The sequence below is a fragment of the Myotis yumanensis genome, unplaced genomic scaffold (genome assembly GCF_028538775.1).
Source record: "Myotis yumanensis isolate MYYU_CA2020_CCGP unplaced genomic scaffold, mMyoYum1.0.hap1 SCAF_18, whole genome shotgun sequence".
Classification (NCBI taxonomy): Eukaryota; Metazoa; Chordata; class Mammalia; order Chiroptera; family Vespertilionidae; genus Myotis; species Myotis yumanensis.
The window spans coordinates 13,465,052-13,489,223 of NW_027223769.1; the positions used below are offsets into that span (position 1 = coordinate 13,465,052).

Sequence of the window (24,172 nt, forward strand, 5' to 3'; positions counted from 1 at the left end):
GCGAGCGAGTGTTAATGCGCTCTCCGCCCGCGGTTCAGCCCCGCCGCGAGCTGGCCCCCCGCCTTCCCTGCCCGGGCGGCGCCTAGGGAAACGCACCCCGGGTCCTGGGCCTTCCCCGTCAGGTACCGACCAGTGGCAAATCGCAACTGCGGCGGCGGCAGCGGCCTCCAGATCGTGGCCATCACGGCACAGTCGGCTCGGCGGTCCCCGGGGCCAGCGGGCGTAGGTTCCCGCGAGGGACCGCCTCCCCACTCTCCCCGCCCCGGGAAGGACTGCGCTGCGCCCGGGACTTTTCGGACTCTCCCGGCAGCGAGCGAGCGAGCGAGCGGGCAACGGCTGGGCCGAGCGAGGGCGGAAAACGAAAGTGCGGGCGGGTCGCTCGCTGCTGCTTTTGTCTCCGGCTCTGCGTGGCCGGGCTGGGGCGAGTGAAGAAGGCTGGTCTTAGGGGACCAAGGTCGCACAGGCTCCCAGAACAGCGACCCGGCTGGATCACTCACTCGCGCACACGTATGCATGCATCGATGCACATGCAAACCCTGTAAATGACTAGGCTCAGATGTGTAAACTCTCTTCTCTCCCGTTCGTGCGTTTCCACTCTCGCACTCCGCGCTTCGGCTTGTGCGCGCCCACAAATGCGCTCGCTCGCGCACACGCCATAGGCCCATAGGAACTTAAATTTCACCAGCTCCCATTGAAATGTACGTTAGCCACGCTCGGATCTGAACCCACACGTAGCCCAGTTGACTCCCCCCTGCCCCACCCCACCCCCACACTGAAAACCCTCCTATTATTTGGCCCCGCAGCCCTGATGTCCCCACTTTCCAAGAGCAGGTTCCGATTCCTCATGGATGGTAAAGGCCCTGGCAGGAAGTTTATGTGGTTCAATGTAAACATGTTCTGAGGGATTCTTTAATAGTAATAATAGAGAATTCCGCGTGCGCGGGCGGGGCGGGGGGAGTTGGCCTAACGCCCCTGTGGGCCGGCCTGCCGCCGCGACAGGGCCTCTGACACTGCGCGCCCGGCCAGGTTCCGGAAAGCTGTCTGTGCGGGCAGGGAGCGCAGGCTCAGGAGGCCCAGAAGCACTAGGCTGCCCGCAGCAGGGGTCCCGCACGCACCTTCCCCCCCGCCACACCAACCCCTCTCCTCCGCTCCCACCTCCTAGCACCAGGGTGTGGGCTAGGACTGGCGTGGCTGGGCGGTGGCGCCGAGTGCAGTTCCGCGCAGGAGCCGGGCGCAACGCGGCACACAGGGACCCAGGTGAGTGCTGCTGAAGCGCAGTCTGTGGGGCACCAGGCTCAGCCTCTCCCGCTAGGGCCTTGGGTCCGGTGGAGGGAGACCGGGGGTGTTTTTGCGGGTCATCGCGAAGAGCCTAGATGCCGTTCCCTGGCTCGAGCTGAGGTGAGAGGCTTGCGCCGGGCTCAGAGAGCGGCCGCGGCGCTTTTCAAAGCCCACCGACCTCTCGCGTTTCTCTGGCCTCCTTGTCTCTGGCTGGCGCCCCTCCTCGTTCGCTTGGCCGTAGACGCCTCGTCGCCTTCGGGGCGCCTGGCACGTCCTTGAGAGGAGCTGGGGGGCGCGCTGGCGTTGTCTGACTAATGATCGCCGCCTGATCCGGCGGAGCCGCGCTCTTGGAGACCGGAGAGCCACTGTCCCTGCCCTGCGCTTCCTCCTGGCTCTCCGGGCCTCGGGTCCGTGCAGGCAGCCAGCCTAGCTGGCCTGGGGAAGGGATGAGTGTAGGACGTGATTGCGTTGTGTGTCCCGGTATTTTCGCACAGGTAGACGCGCAGTGGCAGACCCACCTCCACTTCTCTGGGCCCAGACAGCACCCACAGACCACTTTGCCTGCCTGCAATACACCTTCCCCCCGCCCCCCAGGGAACACCCCGCACACAGCTCAGGGGCTCCCACTCTCACAGACGCCCAGGCCTGTCCACTGCTGAGGACACGCTTTCGGTTAAACGCACGCTCTCCAGCACTGCACGTCCTCCCACGCACAGTCAGCCGCATTTGCACACGCAATCGCACGCACACAGCCACGGTCACCGGCCCTCGAACCTTCTCTCCCTCCATCACTTTTTTTCCCCCTCTGCCAAACGGAAGCTGCAGGCAAGGAGGCCCAGGCGGCGCGGGAGGGAAGCTCCAAGAAGGGGTCCTACCACCAGCTGCTGGGACTACATCTGGCCTTTGGAGGAGAAGCGAGCGGGGAGGCTGCTGCTAGAAAGCCATCGAGGGCTGCAGCACTCCCCATGGCTCCCAAACGCGACAGGAACGCCTTCCTTTCTGTCGCTCCTCCTCCACTGATCCGGAGCCTCCAAAGTGAGGGGCTCTTTTTTCAGGAGCCCCCTTTCCTCGGAAGCCCTCTCCCCGGTGGGAGGGGATGCAGATTTCATTTTGGCTAACCCCCCCCAGAGCAGGCTTCCTCTCTCCTGCACAGCCTCTCTCTCACCAGCTCTGCTTGGGGGCCCCTAAGTGTTTTGGGGTGGAGGAGCTTATGCCTTCATGGGCAAGAAGTATGAAGTCAGACCCCACCTGGCCTCCACTTAACCCACAGGTTCTGACAGCAACCCAGGCTCTGCAGAGGAAAGACAGCAGTTACTATGCCCAGGGAGAGGGCCCCCCCCCCCCCGTGGTTTTGGAGCCTCAGAAATGTAGCAGATGGAGGTTCTCCCCATCCTCTCATCTGCGCCCAGGCAGGGCATGAGGTGGGGGCATGAGAAGGAAGGAAGGAGGAATGAGCTCTGGGTCTGTAATTTGGGGGGAACCCCCCTCAACTCTAGGAAAAACCACAGCCAACGTCAGGAGGGCTTTTTCACATGCCCAGGAACTAAGCTCTTGTCTCCTATGATGCGCCTGAGAAGTCCCACCTCACCTTGCAATTTTAGGGTGGGGAAGCTGAGGCCCAGGGAGGACCTGGCCTGGGTCAGCCAGTGCTGACAAGCAAACATCTCTTGATCTTTCCTCTCCACCCCAAGAACAGACTGTCATTGCCGTTTACCCTCCCAGGTGCCTCTCTGCAGGCCGCAGCTGCCCAGAGTGGGATTTAGACATGCTCTACCTCTGGGCTGGCCTGGCTTCCTAGGCCCAAGGGCCCCAGAGACCTGTTGGAGAATTAATGGTGATAAAAACAACAACAACCACAAGCAATGTCAGCAGGACTTCTCAAATGCCCATCATGCCCAAGTACTCGTCATCACCTTATCAACACCCCCTTGGTGTTCTCTGGGCTGTGAATCCCTTTGTCCAACTGTTGAAAATTACATCCTCCCCCCATCCCCAACACACACACACACAGAAGGCGCATAAATTTGTGGAATGATTTTCAAGGTTTTACCAAACACTTTGAACCCATGGGTGGGAGCCCAGCCATGAACCCGCCACCTCCTATTCACAAACCCAGGACCCTGGTTAAAGGCCCCAAAGATACTTGTTTAATCTCCACAGAAATCCCACCTTTTACCGATGGGGCTCAGCGAGGCTACCCTCCTAGGTCACCCTGGGTTCAGTTGGTGCCATAGGGTGAGGGTCAGCAGCGGTCAGGGCGAAGACCCTTTGCCTGCAGATTCGAAATCATGGTCAGGATTTGAATCCAGCCTCCACCGTGTAGGGATGTTGCATGAGCTGTTTGTGCCTTAATTTCACTTGGGGGGCGGCGGGGGAGAAGGGGTTGCTATTGGTTTATTTTTGCCCGAGCCTTTTTATTGATATAGAAATCAAACATAACCTTGTTAAGTTTAAGGTATAGGATGTGCTGGTTTAGCCTAGTTATATGTTGCAAAATGAGTACCACAATAAGGTTAGCTGCCACCTCCACTCCTCCCACATAGTTAATGTGTGTGTGTGGTGATTGCATTCAGGAACTACTCCGTTAGCAACATTCAAGGGTAGGATACAGAATTATTAGACAGATCACCGGGCTGTAACTTAGCTTCTTCATCTAAAAAATGGGAGGAATAATTGCACCTTTTCCTTAGGGCTGTTGGGAGCATTGGACAAGACTGTGCAGAGACAGACTTAGGCTATCCAGACAGACAAACAAACAAAATCGGCTTGAGGGGCAGTCGGAGAAAATGCAGACTGGGATGTGGCAGCTTTTTGCTCTTAGCTTGAAGAGCCATAAAAGACCCCCCTCCCGTACCAAATCAAATGTGCACCCCAGCGCCAGCCCCAGGAATCCCAAGATGGGGGCGGGGGTGTAAAAACAGACACGCCTGCCATGTCTCCCACTCCCCAAACCCAAGGTATTTTTACTGGCTAATTGCTTAAGTGAAGCCGCCCGGGCGGAGAGCGCGCAGTAACCCGAGCAGGGAACCAGATCCTGCTCCGATTGTGCCCGGGCTGGCCTCAGGGGCGGGGGCAGAGGCAGCCGCCGACCACCCACCGCGAGGGCAGCCGCCTCGCCCGCTGCGCCCCTGCTCTGCATTAGCGCCTGGCCAGCACCCCCCTGCCCTGCTCCCTCCAATCCCTTCCAGAGGACGTCCAAAGGCGACCCAAGGTAGTGTGGGCTGGTCCCCAAACCCCTGGCAGGTACTGGGCAGTGAGGGAAGCCGGCTGGCCAGGGGATATCGGTAGGGAGGCTGGGGGGACGGGATGGGACATTTATGGGTGAAAACGCAACCCACAGATAAGGGACTTTGGGGAGAAACGTCAAGGTCAGGAGGCGAGAGGGTATTCTTCCTCCCTCAATCATAACATGATCTGTGCACAGAAGTGGGCTATTTCTCTGCACACTCGGGATATGCACACGCATCACGCATGCCAATCTGTAGTGGGGAAGAGCTGTGGGACTGAGGAGTGTCTGGCAGGCACGACAGTGTCAGGTGGGTGCTCAGGCTGAGGGTTGTGCACAGAATAGCTGGGATGTACAAATATGACTCGTTTGCTACGCTGAACACTAGAGGATGTAAGTACAGTATGGTGTCTTCACGTGCAATTAAGATTGTAAGACGTGAACAAGATAGCACTTTGTGTGTGCAGAACATTCGCATGTAATATGAGGTGGCCCGTACTCAGATTGTTACAGAGTAAGTTTAGTACAGCAAGGTATGCGCTTGGAATGGTTTGAAGGTGTGTACAACGTAATGTATTCCAGACACAGAATATCCTGGGCTCTGAAGAGAAGATGATATGGAATTAGACAGATGGTTGTAGGTTGTGTGTATGATCTGAAGGGGTGTATTACACATGATATATTGGATTTACATGAATATTGTAAAATGTGTACAATTCGATGCCCGTGGGCACAGAACATCATGGGAAATGTGTTGACAGTGCGTCTGGGTACAGCCGGTCAGTCGGAGGAGAGGGGTCTACCCTGGGGAGCTCAGTCCCCCAGGCTCCAGGCAGTGTGTTTGCAGCAGAGGATGACTGCGTCAAGGAAGGCTGTCAGGAGGTGTGCGTGCAATCTAACATGCAATAATAAAAATGCAGAGACCACGCAGCCCACAGTTATTGAAGCCTGACTGTGTGCTCTTCTGAGGCCCCTCAAGGTAATCACTAGCTCATGCAGCCCTGACCATACCACATAAGGCAGTCTCCAGGGAAGCCAAGCGACTCTCCTGCTGATTTTTGTAGCTTCAGGGCCGCTCTGGAAGTGCTATGGAGTCTTGGGGACCCTGTGTCTTCTGTGTGGGCCTCCAAGAGGTTGGTAGCACAGGACCCTGTAGTCCTCTCTCTGCAACCGGTACAGGGGACAAGAGGTGTGTGTACTGAGGAGCCCACTGGGTGTACCGGGGCCGTGGAGGAAGCTCCTGATCGGAGCCCACACCCACGTTTTGGGGTGCTGTACCCACTTGTGCCCCATTGCTGCCCAACTAAATTCCAAACCAGTGCAGTCCTGATGTCAGTAGGAAGCCGGACTCTGGGTCCCCCTGAGACTCTTCATGGGGTTACCCCAAGGTGAGGAGAGAGAGACATCACCCCCTGGCCCACAGAGCCCTGCCACACCCCCGAGGCACACGTGGGGCTCAGAAATCCCACCTGTTTGGACCACCGGGGCCACGGGCCACGTTGGGCGAGCAGCAAGGGAGGGGCTCTCCCTGCACCAGGCCCCGGCAGTCCATCTCCCTGTCAGCTGTACATTAGGGAGAGGTTCATATTTTGGTCAAGAAAAAAAAAAAAAAGGCCCGTGCTTGCACGGCTGCAGCCCTGAGCTTGCCCCTCACTTGGCCCTTTTACCCAAAAGCACACATTTTCCATGACGTTCTTCAATGAAATATTTGACAACATTGCAGCCCAGGAATTTACAGCCTTCTTCCCCTGCGAGATTTTTGGGAGTTTTCTGGCATTAGCAGTGCACGCTGCTCTAAGAAACAGAGATGCTCCTGGGACACGGAGTGTCCTGCGCTCCCATTCGGGATGCCTGGCTGGGCAGCCGCCCTCCCGCTTCCCACAGAGGCAAGCCCAGAGGCACCCGACATTTTCCCCCACTGCCTGGCAGCTGTGCTCAGAAAGACAGCATGGCGAGATGTTCCTTCCCGAGTGGGGTGTGAGGATGTGTGCGGTGCCGGGCTTGTTTCTGAGCAAAGCCTCCTCACGGGAGAGAGAGTGATGCCCCAAAGCTGCTGCAGAGAGGGAGGGAGGGAGGCTGTGGCTCAACGCCTAGCGAGGGGGGGGGGGGGCTGCCAGTGTGTGGGGGGAGGCAGTGTAGAGAGAGATGAAAATTAATTCTGTGAATTTCAACAAAAGGAAAATATCAATTCAATTTCAGGGGCTAGGTATTTCCTATTTTCTAGGTGAGGGAGAGGGAAAATAAAGACAGCCGGACCAAGGGAACACACACACACACACACACACACACACACACACACACACAGCCCGTGGGGGAGGAGGGAGCTAGAACTGAGACTGGGAAATGAGGGCCGGCAAAGCAGGGCGGCCGGGGAGACGTGCTCAGATTTGTTTCTTAATCAAAAGCAGCGATTTGCTCCCAGGAACCTGCGGTGTGCGCTCAGATGTGCCTGTGGTCTCCCCTTAGAGCTGGTAATGCTCCCTGTCTATTTCCATTTAGAGGGACTTGAAAATGATACAAACAAGTGTTATTTTTTATCCAGAAAACAAAATTTGCTCAGCCCCTGCCCCACTCAGGGAGTGAGGGAGGGAGGGAGGGGGCCGCCCAGCATTTGCTGAGAAAGTAGAAGTGACACCCTCTCCCGCGCTCCCCCCCAGTCTGGTTTGGGGGCTTTTGTCCCAGGCGGGTTGCCTCAGGCACCCCTGGGAGAATCCGCACTTGGATGTGGGGGACTTGCACGGCTTTGCTGGACCTGTTCTCTGCAAGATTTATTGGGGAGCCAGTTCTTGCGTGTATGTGACGTGGGTGAAGGTGCCGCAGATCCTGGGAAGTCAGAGGTGGTGGGGTGCAGGGCATCCTGCCCTGTGCACTGAGGGCCTGGAGACACGGAGACCCTGCCCCTCCCCAGAGAGAGACCCGATATTTGGTCACCAGAACCCAGAGACACCTAGAGTCAGAGATACAAAGAGTGAGGCCCTGAGAGAGACAGGCACACACAGATGGTGAGAGAGTCAGAAGTTTGCATACTGAGGTGAGAGAGAGACAAAGGTCGGAGAGCAAAGCCAGAGGGGGTGGTGGTGTGTGGGTGGGGGAGAGTGCAAGAGCGAGATCTGACTGGGATGAACAGAGTTCTTTGGTCTTCTGCTTGGGGATTGGGGGGTGGCACCTAGAAAGCAGGGAGTCTCAGACTGGAGTGAGGAGTGTGTGCAAAAGGGAGGGAGAAACAGGGAGGAGAGGGAGAGACATGGAGAAGAAAGAAGAAAAAGAAGGAAGAAAGAGGAAGGGGAAGGGAAAGAAGAAGGAGGGGGAAGGAAGAAAAAAAAGGAAAGAGAAAGAAAAAGAGGAAGAGAAGAGACATGCTTCTCCCTGGGCTCAGGGACTGGCAGGCAGTGGCTGCTCTGACACTGAAGTTTTCTGCGTCCAGTTCTCCTGGGTGTGGGTCCCAGACCTGCTCCCGTTTAGCCCTGGTGTGGCCCTTTCCCAGGAGAGCCTGAGGGTCGTGGTGGCAACCCTTGTTGGTATTTGTGAGTAAATTGATAGGAGGCCACAGGCAGGGTGGACAGAGAAGAGCCTTGGCAAGTGACAACCTCTAGGTGCCTCAATTTCCTTATCTTAAAATGGGGATGATCAATTCTCCATCCAGAGGAGTAATGCTGGAACACTCCATGCCGGAGTCTTGTGGGTACGTGGGGGCATTAATGTAGACCTTGGCAGATTGTTAAACAACAAACAAACAAACAAACAAACGAACGAACAAACCGGAGAGTGGGTAGGAGCGTGGGACCTGCCTGCTGAGACTTGGCTCCACTGCTGTGTGATCTGGGCTGGTGGCCTTCCCTCTCTGAGCCTTGGTTTCCTCATTGGCAGGATGTGAACAGTGACGGTGCCTCCTTCTGGGTAGCCACGAGGAGTACATAAACGAGTAATTGTTGGCCTGGTTGTTATACGTAGGGGTGCTTCCTCACAGAGTGTGGGATGCGGGGGATGAGATTTCTCAGGCCTGTCTCCTGGAAGTCCCCAAAAGCTGTGGGGACCCAGGCTATGGAGTTGGCGTCACGGACCAAGGATTTGGTGGAGAGGAATCAGCTCATGTGGGACTTTGAATAAGTCCCTTTCCCTGTAGACTCTGTATTTGCCACCAGTGAATTTCCTCCTCCCCGTGTGGACGGGGAAAGGAGCTCATATCCCGGCAGGGACTTCAGGCGGCGGAGTGCCGTGTTGGAGGGGAGCCTCCTTGGCCCATGCAATGACTCAGAACAGACTTCCAGACACAGGGCAGGGCGATGCAGCCGAGGTGTGCCCCGCTGCTCCTACCAGCCAGGCTCAGTCCCTGCACCAACAGAACTTGCGGGTGGCCACCTAGACCAGGGCCCAGTCTGTCAAAGACCTGGCTTAGAATCCCACCACCCTGCCCCATCTGCTCTGTGACCTCGCTGCAGCTTCTTAACCTCTCTGAGCCCCCTTTCTCCTTTGCATGATGGTTAAAATATAGGCATCTCTGCCCCAGAGCCGCGTGAAGACTGAGAGCATTATCCTTAGAGAACCGCTGAGCTCAGACTACATGCCCGCCCTGTGCTAAGGGTCTGCTCTTACTGAGCCCATTCCGTAGAGGAGAGCAAGGCGCGGGCACACAGTGAAGGCTCATACACGTGGGACCCACTGCAAGGCACTTGCCTCCCTCCTCCCAAGGGCATGCGCGGGGTCCGAACTCTGGGCTGCCGTTCACAAATCCAGGAAGAAGAGGGGAGACTATCAACCCCCCAACTCAGAGGCCCTGCTTAGTGCACCCCAGCTTTCCACCACAAGTAATCACAAAAGAACAGCCTCCAACTCTGATGAGTCCGCTCTGTAACCTTCCTGCTTGCACCCCTGCTTCCAGGCACACACCCCAACAGTCCAGTTTCTGGGAATTGCCAGGGAGGGGGGGGGCGGTGGCCCCAGTTTCCACTTGCTGGGGGTGGGGGCTCATTTAGTCCCTAGACTGCCCCCACCAGGGTATTCAGGAAAAATCTTTATTGCCGCTTTTTTGTGTGGCATGAAATTGGGGCGGGAGGACTTGTAGCAATGCAGGCTTGGAGCAGCTCCCGGCTCAGCTCCTCGGAGGCCCAGGGTCCCTGTCCCCCAGGAGCGGGCCTCCAGGACAATTTTTCTTCTTCGGAGTGAGGGCCCCCTGCCTGCCCAGGCACTAGGTCTCTCTACCTGGGGTGATTACAGAGCCCCCACCCAGCTGCTGCTCCTCAAACCTTATGCTCAGTGAACTTCTAGTTTACAACTTGACTCTGTCCCTTTTTGCTATTATTATTTTTTGCCTCTTACTCAGTGGTCACCTTGTTACCAACAAACAGCTTTCCACCCTGTAGAATTTAAAAATCAAATAGAGGGGAAAACATAAAACCAACACGCAAACTTTCCAGTCCTTTTATTTTGAAAAATATTTTATCAATGCTGGAGAGACACCAAAACTTTTGGAATTATTTATCGATTTTAGAGAGAAAAGGAGGGAGGGAGGAAGAGAGAAACATCGATTTGTTCTTCCACTGATTTATGCATTCATTGGCTGATTCTTGTATGTGCCTTGGCGAGATCAAACCACAACCTTGGCTATCCCACCACTCTAATCAACTTATCGACCCTGCCCCGGCCCACATAGCAAACCTTTGGACAAGCTGATCACACACAGATCCTAGTATGGCTTCGTTTTAAAAAGTAATTTCCTTGGGGCACTTCGTTTTCATAGATGTACTTCATTTCCCTACCCCACTAACAATTCATTCTTGTCCTGGATGTGTTTCTTCTTAATAATTAGCCTTTAGTTACCTGCAAAATTCTCTCCCTGACATGGCAAGATGTATGAGACCTGCTATTTTAAGGAGCATAAACCTCAAAATATTCCAAACATGTTGTTGTACTCCCAAGGTCAAAATCAACCCTTTTATCTTGTTTCTCCTCCCACCTCCCTTCGCACTGGTAAAGTCGGGGGATGAGTTAGGTGCACGTGGCGGCAGCAGGCAGAGCCTCCGAGGGTCGGTCACACACTCCCCCCGCCCCCCAATTAGCTGAGACCCGTTTAATTCGCCGTGAAAACGAACCCAATTAGGAATCACATTCGCTTTTTAAAGAGGCCGGTAATGAGTGTCCCCGCACCCCGTCGCCACAGCCCACGTTTTTCTCCGCGAATTTGCAAAGCAGCGTTTTCTGAAGGACTTGGCTTCGGGGTAGCGGCCCTTCCCCACCCTCCCGGGCCCTCGCTTCTCTCTTCTGCCTCGGAAGCCGCCGACACTCCCTGGTTTTCGAGGCTGAGTCCGCCTCGAGCTTGTTTCTTCCCAGGCGAGAACTGGCGGAGCGCTGGCTTTCGGCCGAGGCGGTGCGTGGACTTTCGCAGGAAGCACCGCGCAGGCTGCTCCCCGGTGGCCAGGCCGCCGCGGGGCTCTGGTGCCCCGTCTATCCCCCGCCCTCCCCCGACCCCCCTCGCCCGGCCGAGCTGTGGCTCCGCATCCACCGAGGCCCGGGCGGCGGCGGCGACAGGAGGGTCCTGGGCAAACCCGGCTCGTTACCGCGGCTCGGGTTCTGCGACGAAGCGAGCAGTTATTTCCACCGCGGTTTGGGCTAATGACGGGCTCTGCTTGCGGGAGCGCGGCGTGCGTTTCACCTCCTCCGTCCCGGCGAGGGGGTGCGCTCCCGGGCGCCAGGCGAAGGACGTCGGAGCTGCCCATCCCAAACGCCCAGGCTAGGAAGGGCGGCGGGGCACGCGTTTCCCTTTCTCGCCCCGGGGCCCTGCCTGGGTGGGAGCAGACGCGGCCTTCTCCCTCGCGTCCGAGCGGAGGCTGGGTCCTCGGGTCGCCGGGTGCGCCCCGGCTATCGCGCTCCTGGAGAGGGGCCTTCGGAACCAGGGCGGCGCGGCGCGTGGAGGGCTCCGACGTCCTCCGTGGACGGGGGTGCGAATGCCCCCATTCCTCGGGCGCTCGAAGGGACCGGACCCTGGATGCAACCTAGGTTGCCGCTAGAGGGGGACGCCTAGATCGGAATCTAAGGCCCATGAAACTGGGGGGCCTCGAACCCGTTGTTCCCCACCCTGCACACCCAGGAAATTGAAAGCGAGGTTGCTTAGGACGCGGCTCAGCGGGCCATAGGAGCGGCGGCACCAAAGATCGCGCAGTAACGTAAAGGGGAGAAGGCGCATCCGAGGCGCTGCGGGGACCAGCACAGCCGCGTTGTTCCCGGCCTTCATTCTACCAGAACGAGCGCGGTCCTCCGCCTGCCTGTGCCCGCGTACGACAAACCTGCAGCCACTGGAGGGGTTGGGCTGACCCCCACTGAAGCCCCCCAAAAGCCGGGTTTTCATTTGGGCGTCCGGGAGGACGAACTGGGAGTTCAGAGAGCGGAGAAGAGCGCGAAGCTCAGACCCAGGACTCTGGCTGACTGCTGAGCGCGGATGCCCTGCGGACCTAGGAACGTGTGTGCACGCACGCGTGCGGGGTGTGTGGGTGTGAGAAACACGCACCAGAACTGCGAGGCCGCGGACTCTGGAGGCCCGCGCCCCGACCGCTGCGCGGGCAGGCACCGCGTGCGCCTCCGTGGACCGCAGAGACACCGCCCCCATATCGCTCGTCTCCACCAAAGCCCACCGCGGCACCCTGGCCGCCACCCCCGGGCCGGGTCCCGGGGGGCGTGCACCCCCGCCCCCGGCCCGCCCCCCCGACGGCCCCGACAGGCGTCCAGCTGGAAGAGCGGGCGGTTCCAACTCCATTAGCTTGCTGCCGCCGCCGTCGCCCCGGGCCAGAGCCTCCCGCAATTAGGGGGCGCGGGCGCGGGTGGGGGCGGGGCGCGCAGGTAGAGGAACCAATTTGCCCGGAGGCTTTATCAACAAGCGGCTTAACTAGGAATTTACATTGACAACTCAGCACCTCCGTCGGGGCTCCGGCGGCGGCCGGCCGGGCTGACAAGCTGCTCTGTAGGGGGTGGGGGACTGTCCCGAGAGCCCGGAGGACTGAAACCTCAAAGCCACCCGCAGGCGGCCTCAGCCTGGTCCCGCGCCGCGGGGGCCCGGGAGGGCCGGGGAGCCGAGAGCGCTGGGCCCCGGCCGGCGGCAGAGCGCGGGCTGGTGGGCGCTGGGCCGCCTCTCCTGGCGAAGTAGGTGGCCGTGTATATTTTTGTTCAAGTGGTGTTTATGTTAATGAAAAAAGGATGGAATTACAAACAGCCCGCCGATCGCGCCGCGGCCACCGGGACTCGCGTCCCAGGTCCAATCTAAGGGCGCGCGCAGGGCCCGCTCGGGACCGTTAGCAGAACCCCCATTCCGCCTAACGAGGTGCAATTGCGTCTCCTCCCTCCGCCCCTGCGCATCGGGAGCCCCTGCAACCACCCTCCTCCCCACCCGGCAGCCGGCAGCCGGCAGGAGCACCAGCAGATTCTGGATAAGAAAAACCCTCCTTGAAGTCCCGCAGCGCCTTTGTGTTTAAGAGAACATTCGAGTGGGAGTCGAATCAGTCTCCCGCCTCCCCGTCCCCGCCTGCCTTTCACTCCCCTCTTTTCTGTTTAAAATAATGTGATTCGCCTGGCTTGTTCCACTCCGCTCCCCAGGGAAGCAGTCGGCTTTCCGAAGCCGTCCCAGCCCCACCCCCACCCCCATCCCAAGATAATAGTTTTTTCTTTCTCAACACCCCCGCCCTCTTTTCCTCAGTTGATTGGAAAGGACTGGGGTGGCGCGCCCACTGCTGCCTCCTTTTCTTTAGGTAAATAGTACCCAGGTAGGGAAGGGAAGGAAAGGGAAGGGACAGCAGGATCCGCTGGAGAGAGCGCGGACCGCAGCCGCGGGAGAGAGTCTAACCCGCGCAGGAGACGGCGGGGGAGACGCGGGTTCTGTCCAGGTTGGGATCAGGGCCGCGTGCTTCCTCTGGAAACGCACCCTGCTTCTTTCCAAACGCCGTGGGCTGTATCTCCACGGGCAACTCGAGACAGGGACCCCAGCGTGGCCAGCCCAGTGGTCAGTTCAGGGCCTTTTCTCCACACATCGCCGCAGCTCTTCACCACGCTACGCTTGTGTAGCCGCTGCTCCCCCCTTTCGCATCAGTTCCCCTCCCGTGCAGGTGCGCAGGCAGCGCGCAGGCAGGGGCCTAGAGAATACCCCGCCCGCCCAAGGCTTCCAGCCCAGCCGGCTGGGTCAGGTAGCAACTTTGGGGGCCACACCTTCCCCGTATTTGAATCTCTGCTTCCCTCCTCACTACAAAGCAGACTCATTATTCAAAAAGGCTTTGAAAGACAGGCTCCCCCTGGCCTGGTAACCGGCCTGGCACCCCAAGGGTAAAGAAGTCTAGGGAACCACAGAAACAGAAACCTCTCAAAGAAGAGGGCAAGTCGGGGTAATTCCAGGCTGCGTGAGAATTCTGCATGTAGACTTGCTCTCCCAGCCAGAGTCCTTAGGGTGGTTCATTCCAAGCCGGAAGTCTAGGTAGAGTTTGCCCATGTGGGAGCGAGTTACAAGAGGAGAAGACATCATTCAAAGACCATGTGCCCCTCCTCTGCACCTTGAGGCTCCATGACAACCCCTGGAAACGGGTTGGGAGTTTGGGTTGTATGCCCCCTGGGTCTCAGGTGATGGAGTCAGTGGACTTGCGTGTGGGGGACTGTTCTTAACTCTAGATCAAAGGATCTCCAGGCAGGAGGGGCAAAACCAGGTGTGTGGGTACATTTGGGGGGAGAGCAGCACCAGAGCTGCTCCAAGTCCCTAACACCTTTCCTCCCAAATAAGAACCACTAAATCCAACAAATTGGGCCCAAGTCATGGTTTTTGGCATCCCCTTCTTTCAGAGCGCTGCCATTTGTCAAACCGGTGCATTGCACTGACACTCCCCTGACGGTTTTGTAGCCTTGACACTGAGCAGCAGAGAGAAAAATCCAAGCGAGAAGGGGTGTGGATGCGGGCGTGCGCGGCACCCGGCCTGCTGCAGGCCAGAATCCGCCCCCTCTCCTGTGGGCTGCGGGGTCACCGGCTCCAGCTGGGACATGTTTTCAGGCAGAAGTGCGGGGTGCAGGCCGGCCCAGACTGGAGCAGTTGCTTCGCAGAGCCCCTCCCTTCCCGCTTGCCGCCCTTCTCTGCTCCAGGTCACCAATTTGTCTGCCAGCGCCTGCTTTACTCTCTCAATAGCCTTCAGCAGGTGCCTGGCCCCCTCCTCCCTGTCCCCTTTCCTGCGCCCTCACCAGTCAGACTGATAGGAGGTTTGTGTTGGAAACACGTCAAGCTGGTGTTTAGTCTGTCGCGATTGGTGGTGAGGCGCCTTCTGAGCAAGCGGAATGCCCAGTTATAGGGCCTTGCATTCTGGCCATGGAGGTAGGGTGGCTTTTTTCTGGGGAGTTTTGGAAAGCAGGCGTCCAGGTGAAAAGATGGGGTGAGGGCCACTCTCCAGGGTTAGCAGTCGCCCATATCCGCCCACAAAGTAGGGCTTCGGGGCCGCCCCTGGCCAAGGACCGCACCACCATACTTGGCTCTGGGGCATTCACGGGTCTTGGCAGCCTGGGCCCTGCGGGAGCCACTGTCTTAACCGGCACCACTTTCTCTGGGTCTGGTGGATGCCAGACCGAGCCTCGAACCACCTTGGAGCTGGCAGAGCCCCTCTGCACGCCCCAGCCACTTATTCCATCCTGCAATTAAACCCAGGGTCACATATCTCCTTAACGACGCTATCAGGCCAGCGGCTCATTATGGCGTATATTTAGCCATAAACTATGGGTTGTAGCGAGGAGGAGATGAAAATTATTGTGTTCTGGGAATGAATCCTTTTAGCCGAAACCAGAGCTGTTATTTACCAGGGAGAACTAAGTACAGGCTCTGGCTTCCAGGAGACCCCAGGCAGGACGAGTGGCTTCCAGGTCCTTTCCTGCTCTGCTGGTGCCCCCCATCCCCACCCCCCAGGCCTGGCCACAGGGCACCCTGCTTCCTGAGACCCCAAAGGTGCTGCCTCAGGGTGCACTGAGCCACCAAGGAGCGACTTTGCTAAGCAGCAGGAGGGTGTTCCTATCCACGGTCTGGTCTCAGCTCCCACGTTTGGAGTCCCCCCTACAGCCCACTTGCCTGGTTTGGAGGGACAAAGCCTTGGGTAAGGTTGGTTGTAAGAAGGCGGCACAGCAGCCATGCAGTGGAATGGTCTGAAGCTGGTGGAGTGGACACGTCTGGCTTCTAAAGTGGTTCTATTTCTGCTGTGCAGTCTTGGGGGTGGGGGGGTTACCTAACCTCTCTGCACCTCAGTAGCCTCATGTATAAAATAAGGAAGAAGTCAGACCTCCTCCCAGAAGGCAAAGAGATTAGATCAGATGTTAGTGTGTATGAAGGCTGTATCCCAGCTCCTGGTCCAGGAGGATGCTCAGTAAGTGGCAGCCAAAGGAAAAACCAGGAAGGCCCTAGTGGGATTAACATATGCACTGCTGAAGGGAATAAATGAAAGAAGCCATCTGTGTAAGAGGCTGTGGGAGACGTGGAGTCCAGTGTTGGGCACCTCCGAGTTTGAATGGGGCCCAGACCATCACCAGCTGTGCCCACCAGTTTGGGGAACTTATTTCCCATGTCTAGGCTCCAGGGTCCTCATCCTTGAACACTGCTGGGCCCAGAGTTGCCCGGAGTAGCTGAGATACTGCTGTGTGGTGTCCTGGGCAGAGCTCCACATGAGAAAAGGTGATCAAACCTGATCTCACCGCCTGCTTCCCCCTCCCCCAATATCCTGGATGTCAGGGTGGCCCTGGTTGGAACCAGGAGTTTCCAGATACACTCATGCTGCTCAGCTTGGCCCTCGCAGTTCTGGAGCGATGGAAATTGTGTGGGCTTGAACCACCCCAAATTTAGCCTCGTAGGAAGTGAGTGGGTGACCCACAATCTACAAATATTTGGACAAACCAGAGAAGGGAGTCCCCAGTCTAAATGTTTGCCCAAGGCCTCTGAGTGAGTAGATTAATTACAAAGCGAATGGCCCCCCTCAGGCAGGGCAGGTGTGTCCTAGAGGAAAGAGGCCGAGACCCCCAGGCCTCCTGGCCAAGCTCCAACTTCCCTGGTCTCCAGGCTGGCAGGATACCCAGTCTCCATCCCTTCCGCGTGGACGTCCTGCCCAGAGATCCTGGGAGCTCCTGCCACATAGATGTGGGTTGTGTTGGGCAAAAGCAGATCCCGCAGACCCCTCCTGTAGACCCCCCACATACACACCCAGGTCCCCAGCACTGTCTTCTTAGAGCAGCGCCTCACTGTCCTGGGGTGCTGCCCTTTCAGTGCACCATCCCCTTCTTCCCTGCCACCCATCTGAACACAGACAGGAGTCAGTCCTGGCCGGGGGAGGGATGCGGACATTGCTTCTTTGTCTGGAGGTGTTTGTAGTTCTGAGAGGGAAGAGGTGGATGGCATGATGACATGGTCACTCACAGCTGTGTGACATTGGCCATGGGTGGCGAGGTCCCACCCACCTCTGAGCCTCTGTTTTTTCTTCTGTGAAATGGGGATTCTGTGTTATCCTCTAGAGGCCAGGCCTTCTACCTTTGGCCTTCATGAGATGATCCCCCTTCTTAGTTTGATTCCCTTGTCTCTTGGTGGGCACCACCCCCAGGACCCCCATCGCCTTCAGAAAGCACGCACCAGGTGCTTTATGGCTTCTAATTCTGAGGTCGCTCTGGGATCCAGGCTTCTCTGAGGGCTCAGTGGCTAGGGCGGGGCACAGGGAGAAATTCCGCAGATTTAATCAAATGGAGTTCCTATTAAATGATGTGGCAAGACGTCTCTTTTGTTGGTTGATTACTAGGAATATGCATGTGGTTTATTGCTCTGACAGTGTGCATTAAGGGCTTGCGTTTCTTCGGGCAGCACATGTATTAATTACCCAGGAATTTCAGGGGGGTGAAGACGGGAAAGAGCGATGCAGGTGGCAGAGACAGACGCATTGCTGGATGATTCTGCTCAGATTCCTTCGCCTCAAGTGGGTCCAAAAACACCTCCTTGGACAAACGGTGGATTGGATCAGAAGCGGGATTCACAGCAGAGCTGGCGTCCTGGCTACTGTTGTTGGGAGGGTCTCCCATCACGATGACGCACGCATGCAGCCTGACGCACGCTTGGAAGCACACTGCCTGTTACTCACGGAGAGTCTGTGGCCCAAACTTTCGTTACATTAGAAGTGTATTACTGCCGGGCTAGCTAGCTGCTCCAACGAGGAGCCCCAAGTACAACACTCCAATTGTGTCCTCTGGGACCTTGAAATTGCAGTTCTTGCACAAACTAAGTTTTCTCTGTTAAAAGGTATTTTTCTGTGCTTTCTTCCACTACGAAAGCCAGATTCAATGCCTTCCTTGTGTCAGGCTTGCTCAGGCGGTGGAGGAAATCGCAGAAAATCCAGAAGGATTAGGCTAACGAAGACAACTTTTTCCTTTCGGTGTCATATTTGGGTCTGTTCTCTGGGTTTAACGGATTTCTCCAGCTGGCCTGTGGGGAGACCGACAGGGGTCCACCCAGCATCCAGCCACAGGGAACCCTCATCTCAGTTTGGAAAACAGAAGGATGATCTAGGACAGGGGTGGGCAACCCCTGGCACGCGTGCCAAACATGGCACGCCAGTAACTTTTGCTGGCACGCAAAACCCTCTCTTATAATCTTCCATTTACAATTTTTTTCTTAATACTGACTTTTTTATTTTTCAGATAAATTCAGTGTAGGTGCATCTTAAATACACAAATAATTTTACATAACAAGTTATCCTAAAGACCATAGACATGGATTGACGAGAGAGGGGAAGAGCAATTTCAATAGTGTCGAAAACGAACTATTGAGGACTTGGAATGCCATTCCAGAAAATTTTTTCTGTTTAAAAAACTTTGCAACAGCGTTACTCTCCATGTTTTCATCCACACACACTTGTGAATCTTTGTTCTCAGTGATGAATTTTGTTAAGTCTCATAATAGGAGTGGCCTGACGGATGAAAGTAGTAGCTCGTGCATATCTCTGAAGGTCACGAAATATAAACCTGATGTAAAATCTCTGTCATCAGTGATGCAGCAGCAAAAGTCCCACTGATAATATCAAACGGAGTCATAAAGTTTTCTGTCGGACTGTCAGTGTACATGTATACATTAAAAAATAAATGTATTTTTCATCATCATATACTGTTTTTGTCGCTCGAATGAATTTTATTATTTCTTCAAGGTTCTTCACATACATACACCTTAAGAGATATCAAGTAGGCGTAACATGTTCTCAAAAAATTAGGGTTGGCACGCAGAAGAATTTTGAGTCAGAGATTTTGCTGGTTTTGCCAAGCACTCACAAAAAGGTTGCCCACCCCTGAGCTAGGACAACAGTTTCGGGGCACTTTCTCTGGCTCAGGCACCACGCTGAGTGTCCTCTCAGCTCAGCCCCCAAAGCAGTGTGAGTAGGGAGACTTTGAGATGATGATTCCCATTCTGCAAGTGAGACCATGGAGGCGCAGAGCAGTCACACATTTCTGAGTGGTAGTGACAGGGCTGACGGGGCGTCCAGGGCCTGAGCCTCTGTCCTTAGGAGACCTGGTTGTCCACTCAGCCGCTCCACTGACCTCGAACACAGATGAGTGCGGGAATTCTGCAAGTACAGGAGGACAGCGCTGGGGATGACGGGTGCAGACGGGGCCTGGCTTGGGTGGTTATTAAAATAAGTTGCCCAGTTTCTACATTTGAGTTCATAGCTTTCTGAACATGGTTGATTGACTTCAGACCGCTCCAGAATCGCTCCTGAAGTTCTAAAACTTGCTCTCTAATAAGTGTGTGTGTGGGTGGTGGGGGTGGGGGTGGGGTGGGGGGAGTAGGGGGGTGGGGGGGGAGCTGTTCTTACTAGTATTTGTGTGCTAGTGTTTGCAAGACACCTGGAGCATCTGTTCTTGCAAAGGGCCCTTTTCCAAGAAGGATTGGTGAAGAGGGGACTCGTATTGGAAGACAGCTTTTGGATGCAAAATGTTTCATTTGACCAGCAATTGCATCACCATCAAAAACAACTCCATTCTTGTCTTTTAAGGATACTAATAGGCACAGATGGGGTTTACTTCAAAATAATCCAGGGGTAAAGGGACATGGGAAGGGGCAGGGAAGAAAGGAGACTGGATGTGAGTTGGCAAATTGTTGATGTTGGCAATGGGCAGATGGTTATAGTAATTTCTTTACTTCATATGCTTGATTGCTTTCCCATGGTAAAGAATTAAAAAAAAAAAATTAAAGTCACCTTTTTTGAACTTGTAGGAACCAACATGGTAGGGGTGGATGGGATAGAACTGTGCAGAATCACTAATCATAAGGATGAGTTTGAGAGAGAGAGAGAGAATAGGCATTTAAAGGAATCCAGGCATTTAAAACTAGAAGGAAACTTGAGATGGTTGTGTTTCCTTCTCTCATTTTACAGTGAGAAATATGAAGACCAGAAAGGCTAAGTGGCTTATCCAGTTTGGCACAGCAGTGTTAGCTATAGAGCCAGAACTAGATTGCATAATGACATCGCCTTCTGGGGTTTTTTTTTTTTTTTTTTTTTTTTAAGCCATGTCCATGTAGCAGAAGTAAAGAATTAAGTATTTGCTGTTCTGTAAAACCACTGAAGCAGGCAGTCAACCAAGACGTAGACTCATCACCTGGGTCAAAAGATGACATTCCCTGCATCTGGATGCTCTGTGGTCTTGTGGCCGGAGCTTCAGGTGGGGGGCTGGAGCCTCCTGCTTTCCCAGGATGCTTTTGGGATCTGCTGAAGTACCTGTGAATGCAGTGACTGGATTCTGCACGATTCTACCCCCTTCATCTTCTCAGACCTTCCCATCATGGCAGGTGATAGAACATCCTGGAAGCATTTTGCCTGGAATGGGACTTCATATGAGGGCGGAGAGACTTACAAAATAATGGACAGGCTGGAGGGGTGTGTTCTAGCTGGGCCTTTAGACCGATGCTGGAACAACACAGAATTGGCCTGCCCAGAAAGCTATGTGTTTATCTCAAACAGGAAGCGGGAGGTTGCCGCTGGATCTACTGAATTCAAGAACACAGCTATGCCTGCAATCCCAGATCAGGAAGTCACCACCCGCCTGCCTCCTGACTCCCCCAGGCAGGTGACTGGACGCTGGAAAGCTGCTGCAGAAAACCTGGAGTCTCCACGCCTGTGTGCACTCGTGGAGCCCAGTGAGCTGTGCTCCAGGCTGCCTCCCTTCTGCCTCTGGACCTAGGCAACTGCCTTTCACTGGCTGAATCTCATTCACATCCAACACTTTCCCATTCTACAGGAAGTCTGGGAAATGTAGTTTTGTACTTTCCAGATCAGGAAGACTCATGAGAAAAGGGGAGTGGATGCTGGGAGGTGAACAAATACAACACACACAACATAGGTCCCTTCCTCTGTGTCCTGCTCGGGCTCTGTTCCCAGCGCTGGCCGAGCACTTGTCCAGCTGTCTGGGATGAGCTGGCGGTTTGGTCTCTGTCTCCCTGTACCCCACCCATCTGCTGTCCCCAGCATCTAGAACAGTACCAACGACATACTCAAAAAGGACATCATAGTTTTGTTTTTAGCGTTATTAACCCTGCGACTACCTACCTTTCAGTAAACACACCAGTTGATAGCTCAAGTGATGTTTCTTTCTTTCCAGATTTAACCCATTGGAATTAATGATGGCAGCCAGACTAAGCTTTGAACAAAGGAAGTTCATCCTAAAATGCTCCTGGAAGTTTGAAAACACAGTTGAAGTACAAGGACGGTTTAGGAGGGAGTTTCAAATAGCTCCACCTACGCGACTTACCATCACTCGAATTAGAGATAAGTTTGAAGCGGATGGAACTGTTCAGAACGACCACGGGAAGCGTTCCGGAAGGCCACGGACGTCGACAAGCCCCACAAAGCAAGAAAGGGTCCTGGAAATGTACCACCAGAGTCCAGGGAAGTCTGTGCGGCAAGCGAGTTGCGATGTAGGAATTTCAAAGTCGTCTGTCCATCGTATTTTGAAACGCTGCCATTGGAAAAGTGACATTCCAAGATTAGTCCATGCGATCAGTGAAGATGATCTGGACTGAAGAGCGGAGTTTTGCAAATGGTACTTGGCAAGATGTGTAGAAGAGGCACACTTTCCAACAAAGATCGTGTGGAGTGACGAGGCGACATTTAAATTAAATGGTTCAGTTAACTGCCACAATTGCACCTACTGCGGACCTGAGAATCCACACGTGGTGGTGGAACATTCTGTTAATTCACCAGGAGTCACCGTGTGGTATGGCTTGTCATCAAGAGGATTAATTGGACCATTCTTTTTTGATGCGACTGTGACTGGTCCCATGTACTTGAACTTGCTGCGACAGTCTGTCATGCCACGAATTAGGGAGGTCTTTGAAGAAGAGGAGTTTTATTTTCAGCAAGATGGGGCACCCCCTCACTACCATCGTGATGTAACATCCTACGTCGATGAGATCTTGCCAAACAGGTGGGTTGGACGAAGGGGTTCTTTAGAATACCCTCCTCGTTCGCCCGACCTCACGCCTCTAGACTTTTTCTTATGGGGATACTTAAAGGATAAAGTCTACGCTACCAAACCGGCAGCAGTCGCTGCACTGAGAGTAGCCATTGTACGAGAATGCACTCAGATACCAAACGAAATGCTTCTTGATGTTTGTGGTTCCATTGCTTCACGTTATCAGCAGTGCCTGGATCACAACGGACATCAGTTTGAAAACAGGCATTGACAAAACAATTAAACAATGTCCGTAGATTCTGTTACATTTTGAAAATGAAATGTATTTTAATAAACACTGCCTTTATCATTATTCAAAGTGTGTGTGCATTTTGGGGGACACCCTGTATTTACTAACGCTAGGCGTGTTAACAAGGAGCTTCCATTCTGGTTGGGTGAGGCAGACGATTAGCAACAAGAAAGAGCAAGTCAACAGGAAAGCTAATTTCAAATAGAATCAATGGCAATGCAGAAAGTAAAAACAGGCAGTGAGATAGAGTGTGATGAAAGAGGGCACATCTGAAGTGGTGCCCTTTGAACCCAGGCTTGGATGACAAGGAGTGGGACAGGCAAACATCAGGAAGAAGAGCATCTATCAAGAGGGAACAGCACATGCAAAGGCCCTGTGGTTTCCCAGGATCCAGGGAAGGGCAATGGCTGGGATGGGGGAGTAGAGAGCAGAGGAGGCGGAGAAAGTAGAAAAGGAGGTGAGGAAGCTGGGCAGGGCCCAGGGTGATCCTGCTGGTGCGCTGGGCCATGAAAAGCGGATTTTATTCTAAATGTGATGGTCAAGGTTTTTGATGAGGAGAATATGATTTGTTGGTGGTTTTAAAACATGTCTGCGAATCCTTTGATGCTCTTTGTCTCAGAAGGACTATAGGTCTCTGTGCCCCTCCCCTGAACCTGGGCAGGCCTTTGAGACCGCCTCCAGGAATAGAATGTGGGGGCAGTGACACTGCGTGGCTTCCAGGACCAGGTGGGAAAGGGGTCTCTTCTGCCTGCCTCTTCCAGAACACACACCTTTGGAACCTCAAATGGTAAGGAGTCAGGCTTCCCAGAAGCCCCACACTGGAGAGAGAGGCCACATAAAGATAAGAGAGGGGCCAGGAGACCCTGCTGTTCACATCTTCCCAGCCCAGGTGCCAGACATGTGAGCGAAGAGGCCTTCAGATGACCCCAGCCCAGCCCCACGTGACTGTGACCACATGAGACACCCTGAGCCAGAGCCACCCAAACCCAGCCCCTCTCGAATTCCCGACCCACAGAGACTGTGAGAAATAATAGAGCCATGACATTTTGGCACAATTTATTATGCAGCAATAGATAACCAGAAAAAATCTGATTTACATTTTCAAAGTAAACTATTTGTTGAACTGTAACTTGTATACAGAGAAGTCTGCAAATTAGCTGGACGAGTTTTCTCAAAGACAATGCACACTATGAGCAGCATGCAGATCAAGCCACCCCCCATATGTCCCCCATCCCTCCTTCCAGTCGCTGCCTTGCAATGGACTCCATGTCTGTGACCCCCCCAAAATTCATCTGTTGACATCTTTACCCCCAGGGGATGGTGTTTGGAGATGAGGCCTTTGGGATGTGACTAGGTCATGAGGGTGGAGCCCCTGTGAATGAAATTGGTGCCCTTTTGAAAGAGACCCTACAGAGCTCCCTGACTCTTCTGCCAAGTGCGGACACAGAGAAGGCACCATCTGTGAACCAGGAAGCCGGCTCTCACCAGACACTGAATTTGCTAGCACCTTGATCTTGGACTTCAGTCTCCAGAACCGTGAGAAAGAAATGCTTGTTTTTGAAACCCCCAGTCCATGGCACTGTTGTGTAGTAGCCTGAGCTGACTGAGACGCCAGAGGTGACCACTCTCCTCACGGCCTGCAGTGGAGTCCTGCCTCTCGTTGGACGTTGCATAAATGGAGTCACACAGAATGTGCTGTTTCCCTGAGGCACTGTGTGTATGTGACTCACTGGGCTGTTGCAGGGAGCCATCACACGATGTGACACAAGTTCTTTACTCCTTCCACTCCCGAGTGCTCTTACAAATATTCTAGTATGTCTTTTGGTGCATACACATGTGCATTTCTGTTGCATATTGTTCTTGTATCTCTTTATATATTAATTGATTTCAGAGAGGAAGGGAGGGGGAGAGAGATATAGAAACATCAATGATGAGAGAATCATTGATTGGCT

The 24,172-nt window shown here is 54.6% G+C and overlaps 1 long non-coding RNA gene across 1 annotated transcript; it reads left to right on the top strand.

The window, feature by feature from the left end:
- Window positions 1-1,032: 1,032 nt before the first annotated feature.
- Window positions 1,033-22,283, top strand: LOC138996803 (uncharacterized). The gene is made up of 2 exons (XR_011468863.1): window positions 1,033-1,257; window positions 21,119-22,283. It is a non-coding gene; the product is annotated as an uncharacterized lncRNA (long non-coding RNA).
- The last annotated feature ends 1,889 nt before the right edge of the window (window positions 22,284-24,172 follow it).